Source organism: Drosophila arizonae, chromosome 5, assembly GCF_054131065.1.
Source record: "Drosophila arizonae isolate 15081-1271.41 chromosome 5, UAZ_ARI_1.0, whole genome shotgun sequence".
NCBI classification, from domain to species: domain Eukaryota; kingdom Metazoa; phylum Arthropoda; class Insecta; order Diptera; family Drosophilidae; genus Drosophila; species Drosophila arizonae.
In genome coordinates, this window is record NC_142925.1 from 3322597 (window position 1) to 3335390 (window position 12794).

The window sequence follows — 12794 nt, forward strand, 5'->3', positions numbered from 1 at the left end:
ATGTCATCGAACTGTGGAGCGACTGTTGTTGTTGTTGCTGTTGTTGTTATTTGGCTCCAATATGGATTGCGTGTCTGCCTTTCATATTTTCAATATACCAACGAACTACGAGTATACTATATAAAGATATATGTATAAATACGTTTTAATTCAATTTTCTGTTTCTCTCGACTCATGTTGCGCTGTTTGGTATTCAAAAACGTTGATGACGTTTCGAAGTGTTCGAAGTTAACAGACAGCAATTCAATAGAATAAGACAACAACAACAACAACAAAAATTCAGAAAATTAATAAAAGGAAAAGAGAAAAAAACAGTCAACAATCAATTGTTTAAATAAATTTGTCAGCCATAGCAGAAGATACCCAATTCAGCGGGCAATGCTCGGCAAGGAGGTCAAATATAATGTTTTATGTATTTTCATATAATATCTATGCATATTTTAAGCAATTTAAACAGAACTAAAAATGTATTTATAAATTGTCAATTTGCATTGGGGTAATTTTCACGTTGAGTAATAATTTAAGTGGAAATAGCACAGGAAGCTTGGAAAAAGTGAAATAACAAAAATAAACAAGTTAGAATGCCGGAAAGGAAGTGCCCGACTAGGAAATACCTCGAGTTGTAAACTTTAACTGCTTTACCAACTTACTAGTCTGCCTAACTACTAGAGACGAAGAGATAGTTGAGGTTAGCTAACTATGCTCTTATATTTCTATAAATTTCTATGCATAGAAAGGACTAGACCAGCATATCTCTTGCTGTCTTCAAGAAAATAGTAAAGCTAAAGAGCATTGCCATCTAGTCTTTTAGGCAAAGCTCTTTAGTCTGCACTACTCTTGGTCAATTGTCTCTTATACTCTTGTACACATATCTACATATATAATCCCGCTTACACATATGCAATATATATACCTTACTCTACTTTAATTCACACCTCCTTCTGTCTGTTTCATATAGTGTAACACAATTAGTATATCCCCTCTAGACAATTCTTCAATGAGTATGGAGTAATTGAACAGAAAAATTAGCTTGTCACATTAGACGACAGTAAAGCTAATTAAAAAACTCAACTCATTGATTTCATGAGCTTCTCAAATTGAATTGAGCTGTCTAATTTGTCGATTGTCTGGATGTTACAATTGCAATATAATTCTGTGTTCGTGTGTGTGTGTTTTTTTTTTTTTTTAAATTTTAGTTTGCTATTTTATTTGTTTATCGAGGCTTAGAGCAGTATTTGCATTAGGTTTTGGCATTTAATTCGCTTTTATTTTGTTTATTGCTTTCCTGATGACCTTTACACGATTTCCGATAATATTGTAAGGTAATGGGTTTATATGTTAACTAACTGTATATTTAAAATCAATTTAACTGCAGCTTATGAGTCATAAATTCCTAATACATGTCGTAGCATTTCTCACATAAACTGTATTGTCGAGAAGCTATGTAATTTATTCTAGGGATTCTTTAAGATTAAAGTTACTAATATATAACTAAAGTCATACAATAGATGAATTACATATGTAGTGGAGCACTTATTATTTTGAAACAATAGTTGACGTAATGCGATTAAAATGTAGATTTAAGGGAAGCAAATGATTATTTATTAAAGCAGTCCCATTTAGTTAGTTAAGACTTTACGATGTGCGTATAGTTCAATAGACCATGGTGTATTTGTTATATCGGAGTATTCTATAGATATTTCTTTTAATATATCATTAATCTCTATAAAAAGTATCGATAGTTTTGTAAGAAATTTAGAAATTTCTGATATTTAGCACCAAGTTTATGTAAAGTCTCTTATGGTTTATATTTCCGATAAGAGAGATCGAGACTTTTGATCGATAGTATCGATAAGCATTATGTAATTGATCAAAATGAAAATGAAAGCTATTCACTATCTTGTCGAAAACCAAACAAATAACAGATAGCTGATCTCTTATGAATACTACTTAATAATACTATACTATTATTAATACTATATTATTTTAAATATCGACACTCGAGAAGAAAAAGTTATCGATATAAAGCTTAGTGAAATTTTGATTAGATGCAGTTTTAGCATAGATTTATAGATTTATATGTGTAACTTATTTATATAAGTTATATTTATATATACCGTATGTTATATATATTCATCGCTATTTTATAATCGATATCAACTGATTAATACCCTCAACTAATCTTATCTTTGCTTTTATTTTCCTTTTAGGTAAGTAAAAGATAACTTTTTGAATACAATCAGTGAATTGAGATCTGGAGCACTTTTGATGACGCATACTTATAAGTGGGTAACTAAAGCAATCTGATACGTATTTTATGCGAAACTTTTTGCAATTAAACTATTGAATAGCTTATATATTTGAAATATTTTTAATTACAGCTATAAATAAATCTATATATTTATTTATATATACACATATGTATTCATGCACTTTAGGCCTGAAGCTGTGTTACCATAAATTTTGAAGTAAACGTGTATCAATTTAATATGCTCGAGACGGACTAAGCACGAGCTTTATTTTTGTTTTTAACATTCTTTAACAATTACGAGTTCAATAGCGTTCACAAGAACTCAACAGTTGGCATTTAAAGCGCATAATTTGAATTTAAACGTATTGTTTTATTTATTATTTTGTTTTCCATATTGTTGCTGCTTTAGGCTCTGACAAAATGTCAAGCAACAAATGAGCGCAACAAGTTAATTATATTAAGCTGATCTTTACAATCAAACGCACTTTATGACTAATTACACACGTAAATGAAGCTCGTTTATCTTGTCAGCACCTGTGTTAAGAGACTGATCGAGAGCGAGAGCGAGAGCGAGAGAGAGAGAGACAGAGAGAGTGAGAGAGAGCACAGAACAAAGACAGAGAGCAAAAGGCTACAGACAAAGAGAGTTGATTTTTTTTTTTTGCTGTTTCTATCTCTTTCTGTTTTAGAAGAGCATGGCTGCAGAAAAAAGTGTCAAATCAGCTGTTGCAGCTTGGACACATCTTGCAGAGAGCGTGACCATTGCGGAGTCAGCGTCTTCAGCTTGATGCAAAGCTCTTGGCGTATAAGAGAAGAAAAGAGCGCACTTATACACACACACACACACAGTCAAAGCTGGGCTCAAATGGCGCTCGAAGCGCACATAGTTATATACTCTTACACTTATACTGCTTGTGAGTGTGCGTGTGTGTGTGTGTGTAAGACGTACCGCTGCGTCGTTTTCGTGCGGTTTAAAACCTTTCTATAAAAATTTCATAAACGTATCAGTTGTCTGCGAAGCGGTGCACAAAACAGACGTCGAACGGAAGGTGGCAAAACGATATTGAAGAAAATCAATAAATATTTATATATCAAGTCCAATACAAAATAACGTGTGTCTATCAAGCATAAAATTTATATATATATATATACGGGTATATATATAGGAAATTCAATTCAATTCAAATTGCAAAAAATCGCGCTACATCAAAACTTTGTTGCACGCGTGCGCGGCATGTTGGCATACTTATAGCTGCAACTGTTTTTCTTTGTTAAACAGTGGCTCTAAATAACGTTCGTCTCTATATCTATTCGTATGTGTAAATATCTATGAGTGTGTGTGCGTTTGTATGTGTGTGTGTGTAACGCGCGTGTTCGTGTGTGCATAAAAGCACTTACATTGTGATATGGAGCAGCAGCAGCACGCGACTTTGCAACATTTCTTAGCTTAGCTACATGTTGCTACAACATACGATCAAAAGGTAGAGATGAAATCTTCACTGCAAGCAACAACAACAACAGCAACAGCAGCAACAACAACAACAATAGTGTTTATTATAGTTGTTTGTTGTTGGTTGTTGATTATTGTTGCTGTTAGTGTTGTTGCTTGTTTATTTGTTTGTTTGTTTGTTGTTGTTGTTGTTATCTGTTTTGAGAAGTTGTGCAGAACTTTCTATTTTCTTTGCCGTTTCGTGCTGTGCTTTTTATAGCTATAGAGCTTAACTTATTCCGATACAAAACTAGACATACAAATATATATATACATATATATAAGTATCTTTGCTTGTTAGAATTTCAATGAATGAATTTCATAAGAACTTTTGTTGTACGTCAACAGTTGCCTGTTGAGCATAATTTGTAGCTGATTAAGTTGGTTCTACATTTACGTAATGCCCAAAAACTATTGGCTAAATAGGTCTATTGAACGAGTTGCGTTTACATCCTCTAACTTTATCTGGGACTATGTGCTTAAATGTGCATATTTTGTGGTCAGTTTTTGTAAGTTTTTGCAGCAGCTCGCGTTGCCTGCAAAAACACATTTCTAGAGAGGAAAAAACCTCTTAACGGGCGATATAAGTGCCTTAGTTAATGACACTTGGCCACATGTCGATTATATATATATACATACGTACACATATATCTTCATATATAGTACTATAGTTTACTCGACATTTCGAATTGGTTTAGTTTATTATTTTTTCTATATATATATTTTTTTTTTGCTTTGCTGCAAAGCTATTATCAATTTTGAACTTACGTGACTTGAACAAATTGCATTATTTTGCACATACATGCCTACACATACACATACAAATACATATGTACATATAAGACATACATATGCTGGCATCTTGGTATAGTTTATAGCGGGCTCCACAGCTTGGTTTCCATGTCTGGCTGCGGTTTTTTTTTTTTTCTTTCTACTTTTATAATTCTTGGACTTCATTTAAGCGCGTTTTCTCTTATCGCTATTCAAGCGACATGTGACGACGGTTTTTTTTTAACTATGATTTCCAGACACTTTATGGAAGTTGAAGAGTTTTATTTATAAGTATGTGTATGTATATAGAAACAAAATAGAAAACTTTTCACTGTCATAAATAAAGTGTGAAAACTAATGGGGAATGTAAGTAATTGAAATATTTTTAGAAATTTAAAATAAAATATAAGATACACAATATATGGTTTCTTATTGAAATAAGACCCAAAATATAATAGTAAAAGTCTTGTAAAATATGTATATGCAACATTTTCTGCAGTTATACAATCAGTTATTATGAATAGAGTTTATAGAGCGGTTACAGTTAAACGGTATATCTGTATATGTCGCTATTTGTATTCAGGCTCTCTCTCCCTTTTCTCTCTCTCTCTCTTTCTCTCTCTCTCTCTTTCTCTCTCTCTCCCTTTCTCTCTCTCTCTCTCTCTCTCTCTCTCTCTCTCGCTCTCTCTCTACCTCTCTTCGTCACTCATACATATATTTTTCTGCCACTAATATAACCTTTAATCAAGATTCCCTATTACATATTTTACTAGGGTATATCTTAGTTGAGTTTTTTATCTGCTGCAAACACATTTGATGTGTTTTGATTTTACAGCGTGTGCTGCACAATATGTACGAATATTCCCACACACTCCTGCCACTATCTTTATTTTGTGGCTGTTTTCTGTAGACATTTTGCGTCACAGTTGGCGTGTGGCGGCTGCTGCTGCTGCTGCTGCTGTTGTCTCTTCTCTTTGAGCCATAAATTTCCTGTCCATGAGTCATGCGGTCGTCAGTCAGTCGACGGCCGTCAGCGGCAAAACGATTAAGATACAGATACATACGCATTCACACATACACATACATATGCAGAAATACTCCATATACTACATGCATTTTACTTGAAAATACATGAAAATTGTTTACAAAAGGGCGCAAAGGGTAAAGAATAAAAGTAAATCAAATAAAAACGGAGTTATTCAGAGCAAAACAAAGACAGCGAAAAAGCAGCTCAATTCTTGTTGTTGTTTTCTTGTCTGTCGAACTGTCAGGTTTTATCTGTGAACAGTAAATGTTATACAGCTTTTTTACAGTTAAGGCATGAGAACAAGAGAGCAGCCTGAATTGAAACAGAACTGAATGCAACAATAAGGTCGTTGTAATATGTTATAAACAATTTCAGTAATACAAGCTGTGACAGAAAGCTATTGAGGTAATTGTTAAAGAAAATCAGTGAAATTAAAAGAGAAAAATAAATAATAAATAAATAAATAAATAAATAATAATAATAATAAATGAAACCCTGTTACAATTAATTTTCTGTTATTTTAAAGCAGTTATTTTTAAAAGTAATTTATTTGCTTTAAGGAATACAAGCCTTATACGAAGCCTTCAATTTGTTATATTTAGTTATTAATATAAAGCTGATTCAAATGTTCATAAAATATGCAGTTTTATTTGTTTTATAAACGATTTACATATCTAATAAAAAATCGATCAACTTCCTGTCTAGAACTAGGCATTGTGTGGAATTTTTATTTCACTTTTGGGTATTTATATCGATTCAATTCCTACTGAATTATATGTGTTTATATATGTTTGTATTCATCATACTTATAGGTATATACACCAAATATTTTTATTAATATAAAGTTGTCTTTGGTGAAACTTCCTGTCGGAATTTCTAAAGAAATGTAGCTAACCATAAATGTATTCTTGGTAGCAATATAAACTCAAATCCTGCTTTTATATGACGAAAATTTGTAGGAATTGCTAGTCGACGCTTAATCATATGCATTATATGTAGATCCATGACCTTAGCACTTAATGCATTCACTTGTTTATAAAAACTCCAAATTGACAGTTATATGAAATCAAAAATTTGTGCGAATTTTGAGCGATGGAAATTTCCCACAATGACGTATACTTCTTGGAATTTAATACCAAGAAATATAAAGTTGTTTGCGTTGTTTTTTCTTTGGGGTATTTCATGCTTAAAGTCCACAAATCGAAACTGGTTGTCGAAGGAGCTTCACTCTCATTTTTTTTTACGTACATACTTCAGGCAAAACACACAGCTTTCGATCTTCTTTCGATACCCTGAAAGTGGTGGGAAATGGGTATGATGTATAGCTTAAAGTATGTGCAACAGGTAGCAGCAAAAATGGGATGAAGTTTTTTGGTTAAATTGACTTGATCGAACTTTGTTTAAGAGCTATAGACTTGAATGTAGGATTATTTTGACTCGAAAGTCAACTTTGTTATATTGATTATCGATAAGTGCTATAAAGTAGATATTGAACTTCTGTATTTTGTAACAGCTTCATTTAAGTATTCTCCTATAGCTTCAAGTCGAGTTCTTTTCAGCCCAAACTGAGAGAAACTCCAGTCTATAGATCCTTTGCCTATTGTCATGTCCATATAGTTTCTCCACATGTGCTCTAGCGTATCTTCTAGTCAAGCCCTCCCCACTAGAGCACTCTTGTTTTCTGCTTCGTTTCGTTTTGGAATTTTTTATTGTTGTTATTTTTGGGAAGCTATTTAAGCTCTAGCCTGAACAGTTTCCAGGCCATTTACAATAATTACATCCGAGGCTGTTCAAAAATGTAGCTTTTTTTTTGTGCTGGGTGCGCTTTTTTCGGGGGCTGCTGAACTCTTCGTGTCCAAAGTTATTTGGCGCTACTAAATTTAGTCGACGCTCTCGTTACCATTGTGCAATGACCCAAATCAAAGCCAAGCTTATTTTTCGTCTGTTTTTTGCCTACGTTTTGTTGTTGTAGTTGTTGTTTTGTCTGTGTTAGCTGTGTGAGCCAACCAAAGCTATTTTTTTTTTACAATTTTTAAACTTGGTTTTAATTTGCACATAAAATGGAAGCTGCGCTCTGGGCTGTGCTTTTTTTTTTTGTGTGGAGAAAGTATGTGTGTGCTCGTATATTAAAGTTTTAGCTCGAATTGCCATGTCTGTCGCGCCTCAAATTAGTTGATTATTAATAATTTGGCGTGTGTGTGTGTGTGTGTGTGTGTGTGAGGGGCGTGGCGACGGCGCATTTCATAATTTGCTTGGCAACAAATGCTTGGCAACAATGTTGCGGCCAGCAAACGTTTGACAGCATTGTTGCTAACCAAACAGCCAAACGCTTGACTAATCTACACACACACACACATACACATGCACATACTGAGCCAAAGACAATGAGCAAAAATGGAAAATACAAACCGGTTCAAATTGGGTCGTAGTACTTTTGAGTGCAATTGTTACCTTTGAGCAGCAGCAGCAGCAGCAGCAGCAAAAACACGTTAACAATGGTTAACACTTCACTCATTATGGCTGGGTTATTATGTTGGTCTTGTTTCAGTTTTCTTGGCACGCGCTCCAAAACCAGCCGAGAGTCAAGCCAAGCCAAGCTAAATAACAAAACTCAAATGTTTTTTTATTTATTTTTTTTTGCACCGCCTACACCTTGATTTTGTAACGTATTTCAAATTCGATTAGCATAGGTCAGTCTTGCAGAAGTCTCGGTAGGGGGCGTGGCAGGGCTACTGCCTTCCGCTGCTAACCTTGCTAGTTCTAATGCCACAAGCTTTGGCATTCCATTGACAAAACGTCGCAAAACCTAGAAACCAAAATCGTTTATTAATCATCTATTAGCAGGCATTTCAGTTTTTGCATACCCACAGTCCGTCTGACTAATACTAGTGTTAACCTTCCGATTCGTGAAAATCATTTTAAAAATTGAATTTAATTATTTTATTTATTTTTGTTGAGCCAAAAGTGCATAAGTGCGACTTTGTTTTGCTTTTGTTTTTTAATAAAACAAAGCTTGTGACTAAATTCAGCTAATAAATATATGGTATATGAATATATTCATAAGCATATATCTTTTCTTATCTACAACCACTTTCGTCGGTGGTTCTGGTCGGACAGGTTTGATGCGTGCTTTTATATATGCGTTATATGGGATTTTTTTCTTTTTTTTTCTAATTGTTGCTTTTGTTTTGGAGCACAGCTGTTTTGTCTTTTTTTCTCTTTAAAAGAAACAAAATACTCATGTGACTACAATATGTTATTATACGCTATGAAAAGAAGTCTTAAGAACGGTTTGAATAGAAGCTCGTATGGATTCTTTTAAAGTTTACACTAAAAAGTGAAACGAAAAGCGAAAACTAAATTTGTTCGATATTTTAAACAATAACTTAACGATTAATGTAATCGATTAATCGATAATTTGATAGATCCATATATAAATCATAGAATAACTTTATAAACTGGGTCATCTGCACTACACCAAGCCTACCGATCAATCACATTTCATAATCGATAAATAATGGCCCACTATTAAGCAAGCTAATCACAAGTTTTATACCCTAGAAGTCATAGTTAGTAAATTGCTCAAATTTATCAATCAAAATTATAGGCAAACAAATATCTCAGCTTAGAACAAATTTATTTCTTAATCGATAAAAATGATTTACATTTAGATAAATTTCAAAGGCTATTAATCAAAGATTTGGTGACAGAAAACCTACAATAGAAGTCTTGAAATAAATTTTAAAAGTAATATAGCTAAACAATTTGTCAACTTATAGCACACAGATCTAAAAAGATTTATCAGTATTTTAAACTTTTATTTATTAGTTGTTTTTGTTTTATGTTACAGCATTTAGAATGTTTACATGTTGTATAAAATGTAGGAGAAAGATCAAGATAGAATGCAAATTTAATTAATCGTTTAAGAACCTCTCTATCTAACTCGGTCATCTTAAGCTGTCCCGGCATCTCGTAATAGAAATTCTTTATAGCTTATTTGAGTGCATAATGGAGAGGTTTTTGAAGATTAATTAGATAAAAGTAGAGCTCAAACATCAAAGGGGAACGCCATTCAGATGGAATGTAAGCTGGGATAGTCTTCAGAGTAAGGAATTATCTTGGAAGAGAAACTAGAAGGAGATATTTGATATCTCTACTCTATAGAACATATCTTATATATGGAATATATAATATAGATACTCTTTACAAACCGGGCACGTCTTAAAGGCAAAATGTTTCAATATTTTGTCTTATCCACCTGATGCCCTATAGCAGTTTGTTTCTTTCCATACAATAAAATTACTTATAATAATTTTTTTTTGTACGTCTTAAAAGTAAAATATTTAGTTAGCTTTTTGCATTCTTAAATTATGCATATTGGATATTGAATCTTAAGCCGTCTCTCAATTTATGGCTATATATGTACATAAACAAAAAAATTAAATTCGAAACGCCTTGATGCAGTTTTTGTCTCTCTCTTTTTTGTATTGTTTGCTGTTTTCGATTTCTTTTGTGGGCTGACATTGACATTTGCTGATGCTGTTGTAGGTAATATTGCTGCTGCTGTAGCTATAGTTGCTGTTGTGGCTGTTGTGGCTGTTATTGCTGCTGCTGTTGTAGCTGATGTTGCTGTAGTTGCTGCTTCTGATGCTGTAGCTAGATAGTGCTGCAGCTGATATTGCAGCTGCTGTTGCAATTGCTGCTGTTGTAGGTAATATTGCTGCCTGCTCCTGCTCCTGCTTTTGTTACATCTGTTGCCGATGTTGCTACTGTTGTAGCTAACATTGCTGCTCTTGCTGTTGCTGCTTTTGGAGCAAACGTTGCTGTTGTTGCTTCTTTTACTGCTGTTGCAGTTGATATTGCTGCTGTTGCCATAAATATTGCTGCTGCTGAGGTAGCCACTGCTGCTGCTGCTGCTGCTACCTCTACTGTTCCCATTGTTGTTGTTGTCGGCTGTTGTTGTTTTTTTTTTTTATGATCATCAGCTACGTTCGTTTATTGTCTTTTGTGTGTAACTAAAGCCATTTGTCTCCAGTCTGTCTCGCAGGATGTTCACTTCAATGCTTGCCTAGGCTGTTCGCTTCTGAGCATCTGTAAATCGCTTTTCGTCTCAAGTGCCCGCCTCTTTTCAGCACCGCCCCTACCCGGCCACTCCCCTGCCCCGATCTTGGGCTGTTTGCTTTGTCGGCATGTTGTTGTCAGTTAGTCAGTCACCGTAAACTTGAACTGCTCTGCGACTGCTGCTGTCCAAGTTGTTTCCATTTCCATTTGCGGCAATGCAGCCTTGAAGTCACACTTATTTACATACTCACGCACACACAGACAGTCGTACGCACACATGCGTACTCTCATGCACTTACATGGCATAAAAAAAAGTTCATTGGTCAGCTAATGAAGCCCACCTTCAGTTGCTATTGTTGTTGTTGTTGTTGTGGTTATTGGCCGCATTAAGCTACGTCTCCACCATAATTGTTACCAATTATTTCAAGCTCAAACAGCCCACTAACAAAAAATTATAATAAAATAATCTGAATTAAAAAACTTCACAAATTTTCATGGAATTTTACCAAAAGTTGTCACTCGACTCGAGTCGTTCATAAATCTTTGAACCACAAAATCTTAAAATGATATTTGCTTAGTTATAAATTTGTTGGCAACGTCTAAGAACTTTCAGCCATTATAATCGTAAATAAGCTTATAAAACTTGTTTGTACAGCTGTCCAAATGCATAGTTCGTAATTTGTAGAAATCAAATACTCGAACCATCTTTCAACTGGTACCAAATTATATATACATATGTAGATATTATTTGTGTCTTTAACTAATTGCCCCAACTAACATGTGGTCAATTATAAACAATTCCACAGAATTCTGCGATAAATAACATTGTATGCTATATAAATAACTCATTTTTTGTTTAACTCAATTCATTGGAAAACATATTTTTCTTCGTCAAATTCCTGCTCTATGTTGATGTTGCTTGAAGTGCTGCAGCTATTGTATGTTCAGGTTGAATAGCAAAAGTAGTAAGTGCAGTTCTTACTATAAAGTATTCCAGTTTTGTTGAGCAGCCTGAAAAACCTGAAATATCATTCTATTCCCTAGTACATATGGCTTATGGCTATAACGCGCTATGCGTAAATATTTATCAGCTGCCTAAAATGTTCCAAGTACTTTGATTTCTGTTTATATTACATGTAATGAGCTCTTTAGCATTAACATTTATTTGACATTTGGCGGAGTAACATTTCTAGCTTAACATATGTTCTGTTAAAGCTGTTAACAGAGTTGCAGGCGCTCGAAACTATCTGTTTATGTTATCTTACATGTCGTGTATTGTTTAACTTCGGTTCCTTGATGTACCTTTTGAAAAAACAATGAACTTTTACAATTGTTCTTATCTTTCAACATTTTCTGTTGTGCCATGCACTTGTTTTATAATTAACATATGTTTAATTAAATCGTTTTCACATTTTTTTCATTTCTTCCAACAATTTCTGTTATAGATAAAGCTTAACAGTCAATTCAAACTTTTTTTTTTCCTATTTTCTGCAGTTGTTTTTGAATGAATTTAGCCTTTGCGATTGACCAAATCAAATCATCAAATATATATATTTATATATGCTATATATATACACTATAAAGTGATACATTTTATGGCAGCGTTCAATTCCATCACATGCAAATCGCATAAAGTATTCCAAAACTGACAAAAGCGCCATCATTTTGAATGGCATCCACACGACGCAAAAATTTGTTTTTGTTTTTTATTTACTTTATTTTGCTTCTATTTTTGATGTTTGCCAAACCGTATAAAATACTAAATAGATACACAACATTTTGTCATTAACTGTGAAATGTACTCGTTTAGCTTGTAGATTGCAATTGCTTTTGTTTCATTTTTCAAGGTTGTCTCTTTCTCACACACTCTCTCTCTCTCTCTCTCTTATACTCTCTTTCTCTATCTCTTGATCCAACTTAAAACTTAAACTATTCAGAAATGTTAACGATTGAAAGACTGAGAAAAGATTGAAAGTCTGAGAAGCGGAATGGAATATCTATCGATCGAAATCTTAATCGAAAATCAAAACATAATATTGACAAGTTTATTTGATAAATGAAACCAACTCTGCTAATGAAAATGTTAAACCAAGTCTTTCAAATGCTAAAAGCAAAGAGAAAATCTTTACTGAGCGAATTTTAGAACTCTCGGACTTTCCTAATATTCAAAAAGTTGGGAAAGTTTGAAAGGAAAA

General features: G+C 33.6%; 1 protein-coding gene across 5 annotated transcripts in view; it reads left to right on the top strand.

Moving 5' to 3' along the window:
* The window catches only part of Src42A (Tyrosine-protein kinase Src42A), a 54431-nt gene that overhangs the window by 17183 nt on the left and 24454 nt on the right, over positions 1-12794 (top strand). For 2 of the 5 annotated variants that reach the window (XM_089471725.1, XM_089471727.1), the window contains exon 1: positions 3246-3732. The exons of 2 other annotated variants lie outside the window; for them this stretch is intronic. The gene's annotated coding sequence lies outside the window, so the exon portion shown is untranslated. Of the gene's footprint in view, positions 1-3244; positions 3733-12794 lie in introns of those variants that run through there. One more of the 5 variants, XM_089471726.1, reaches the window with a different exon arrangement.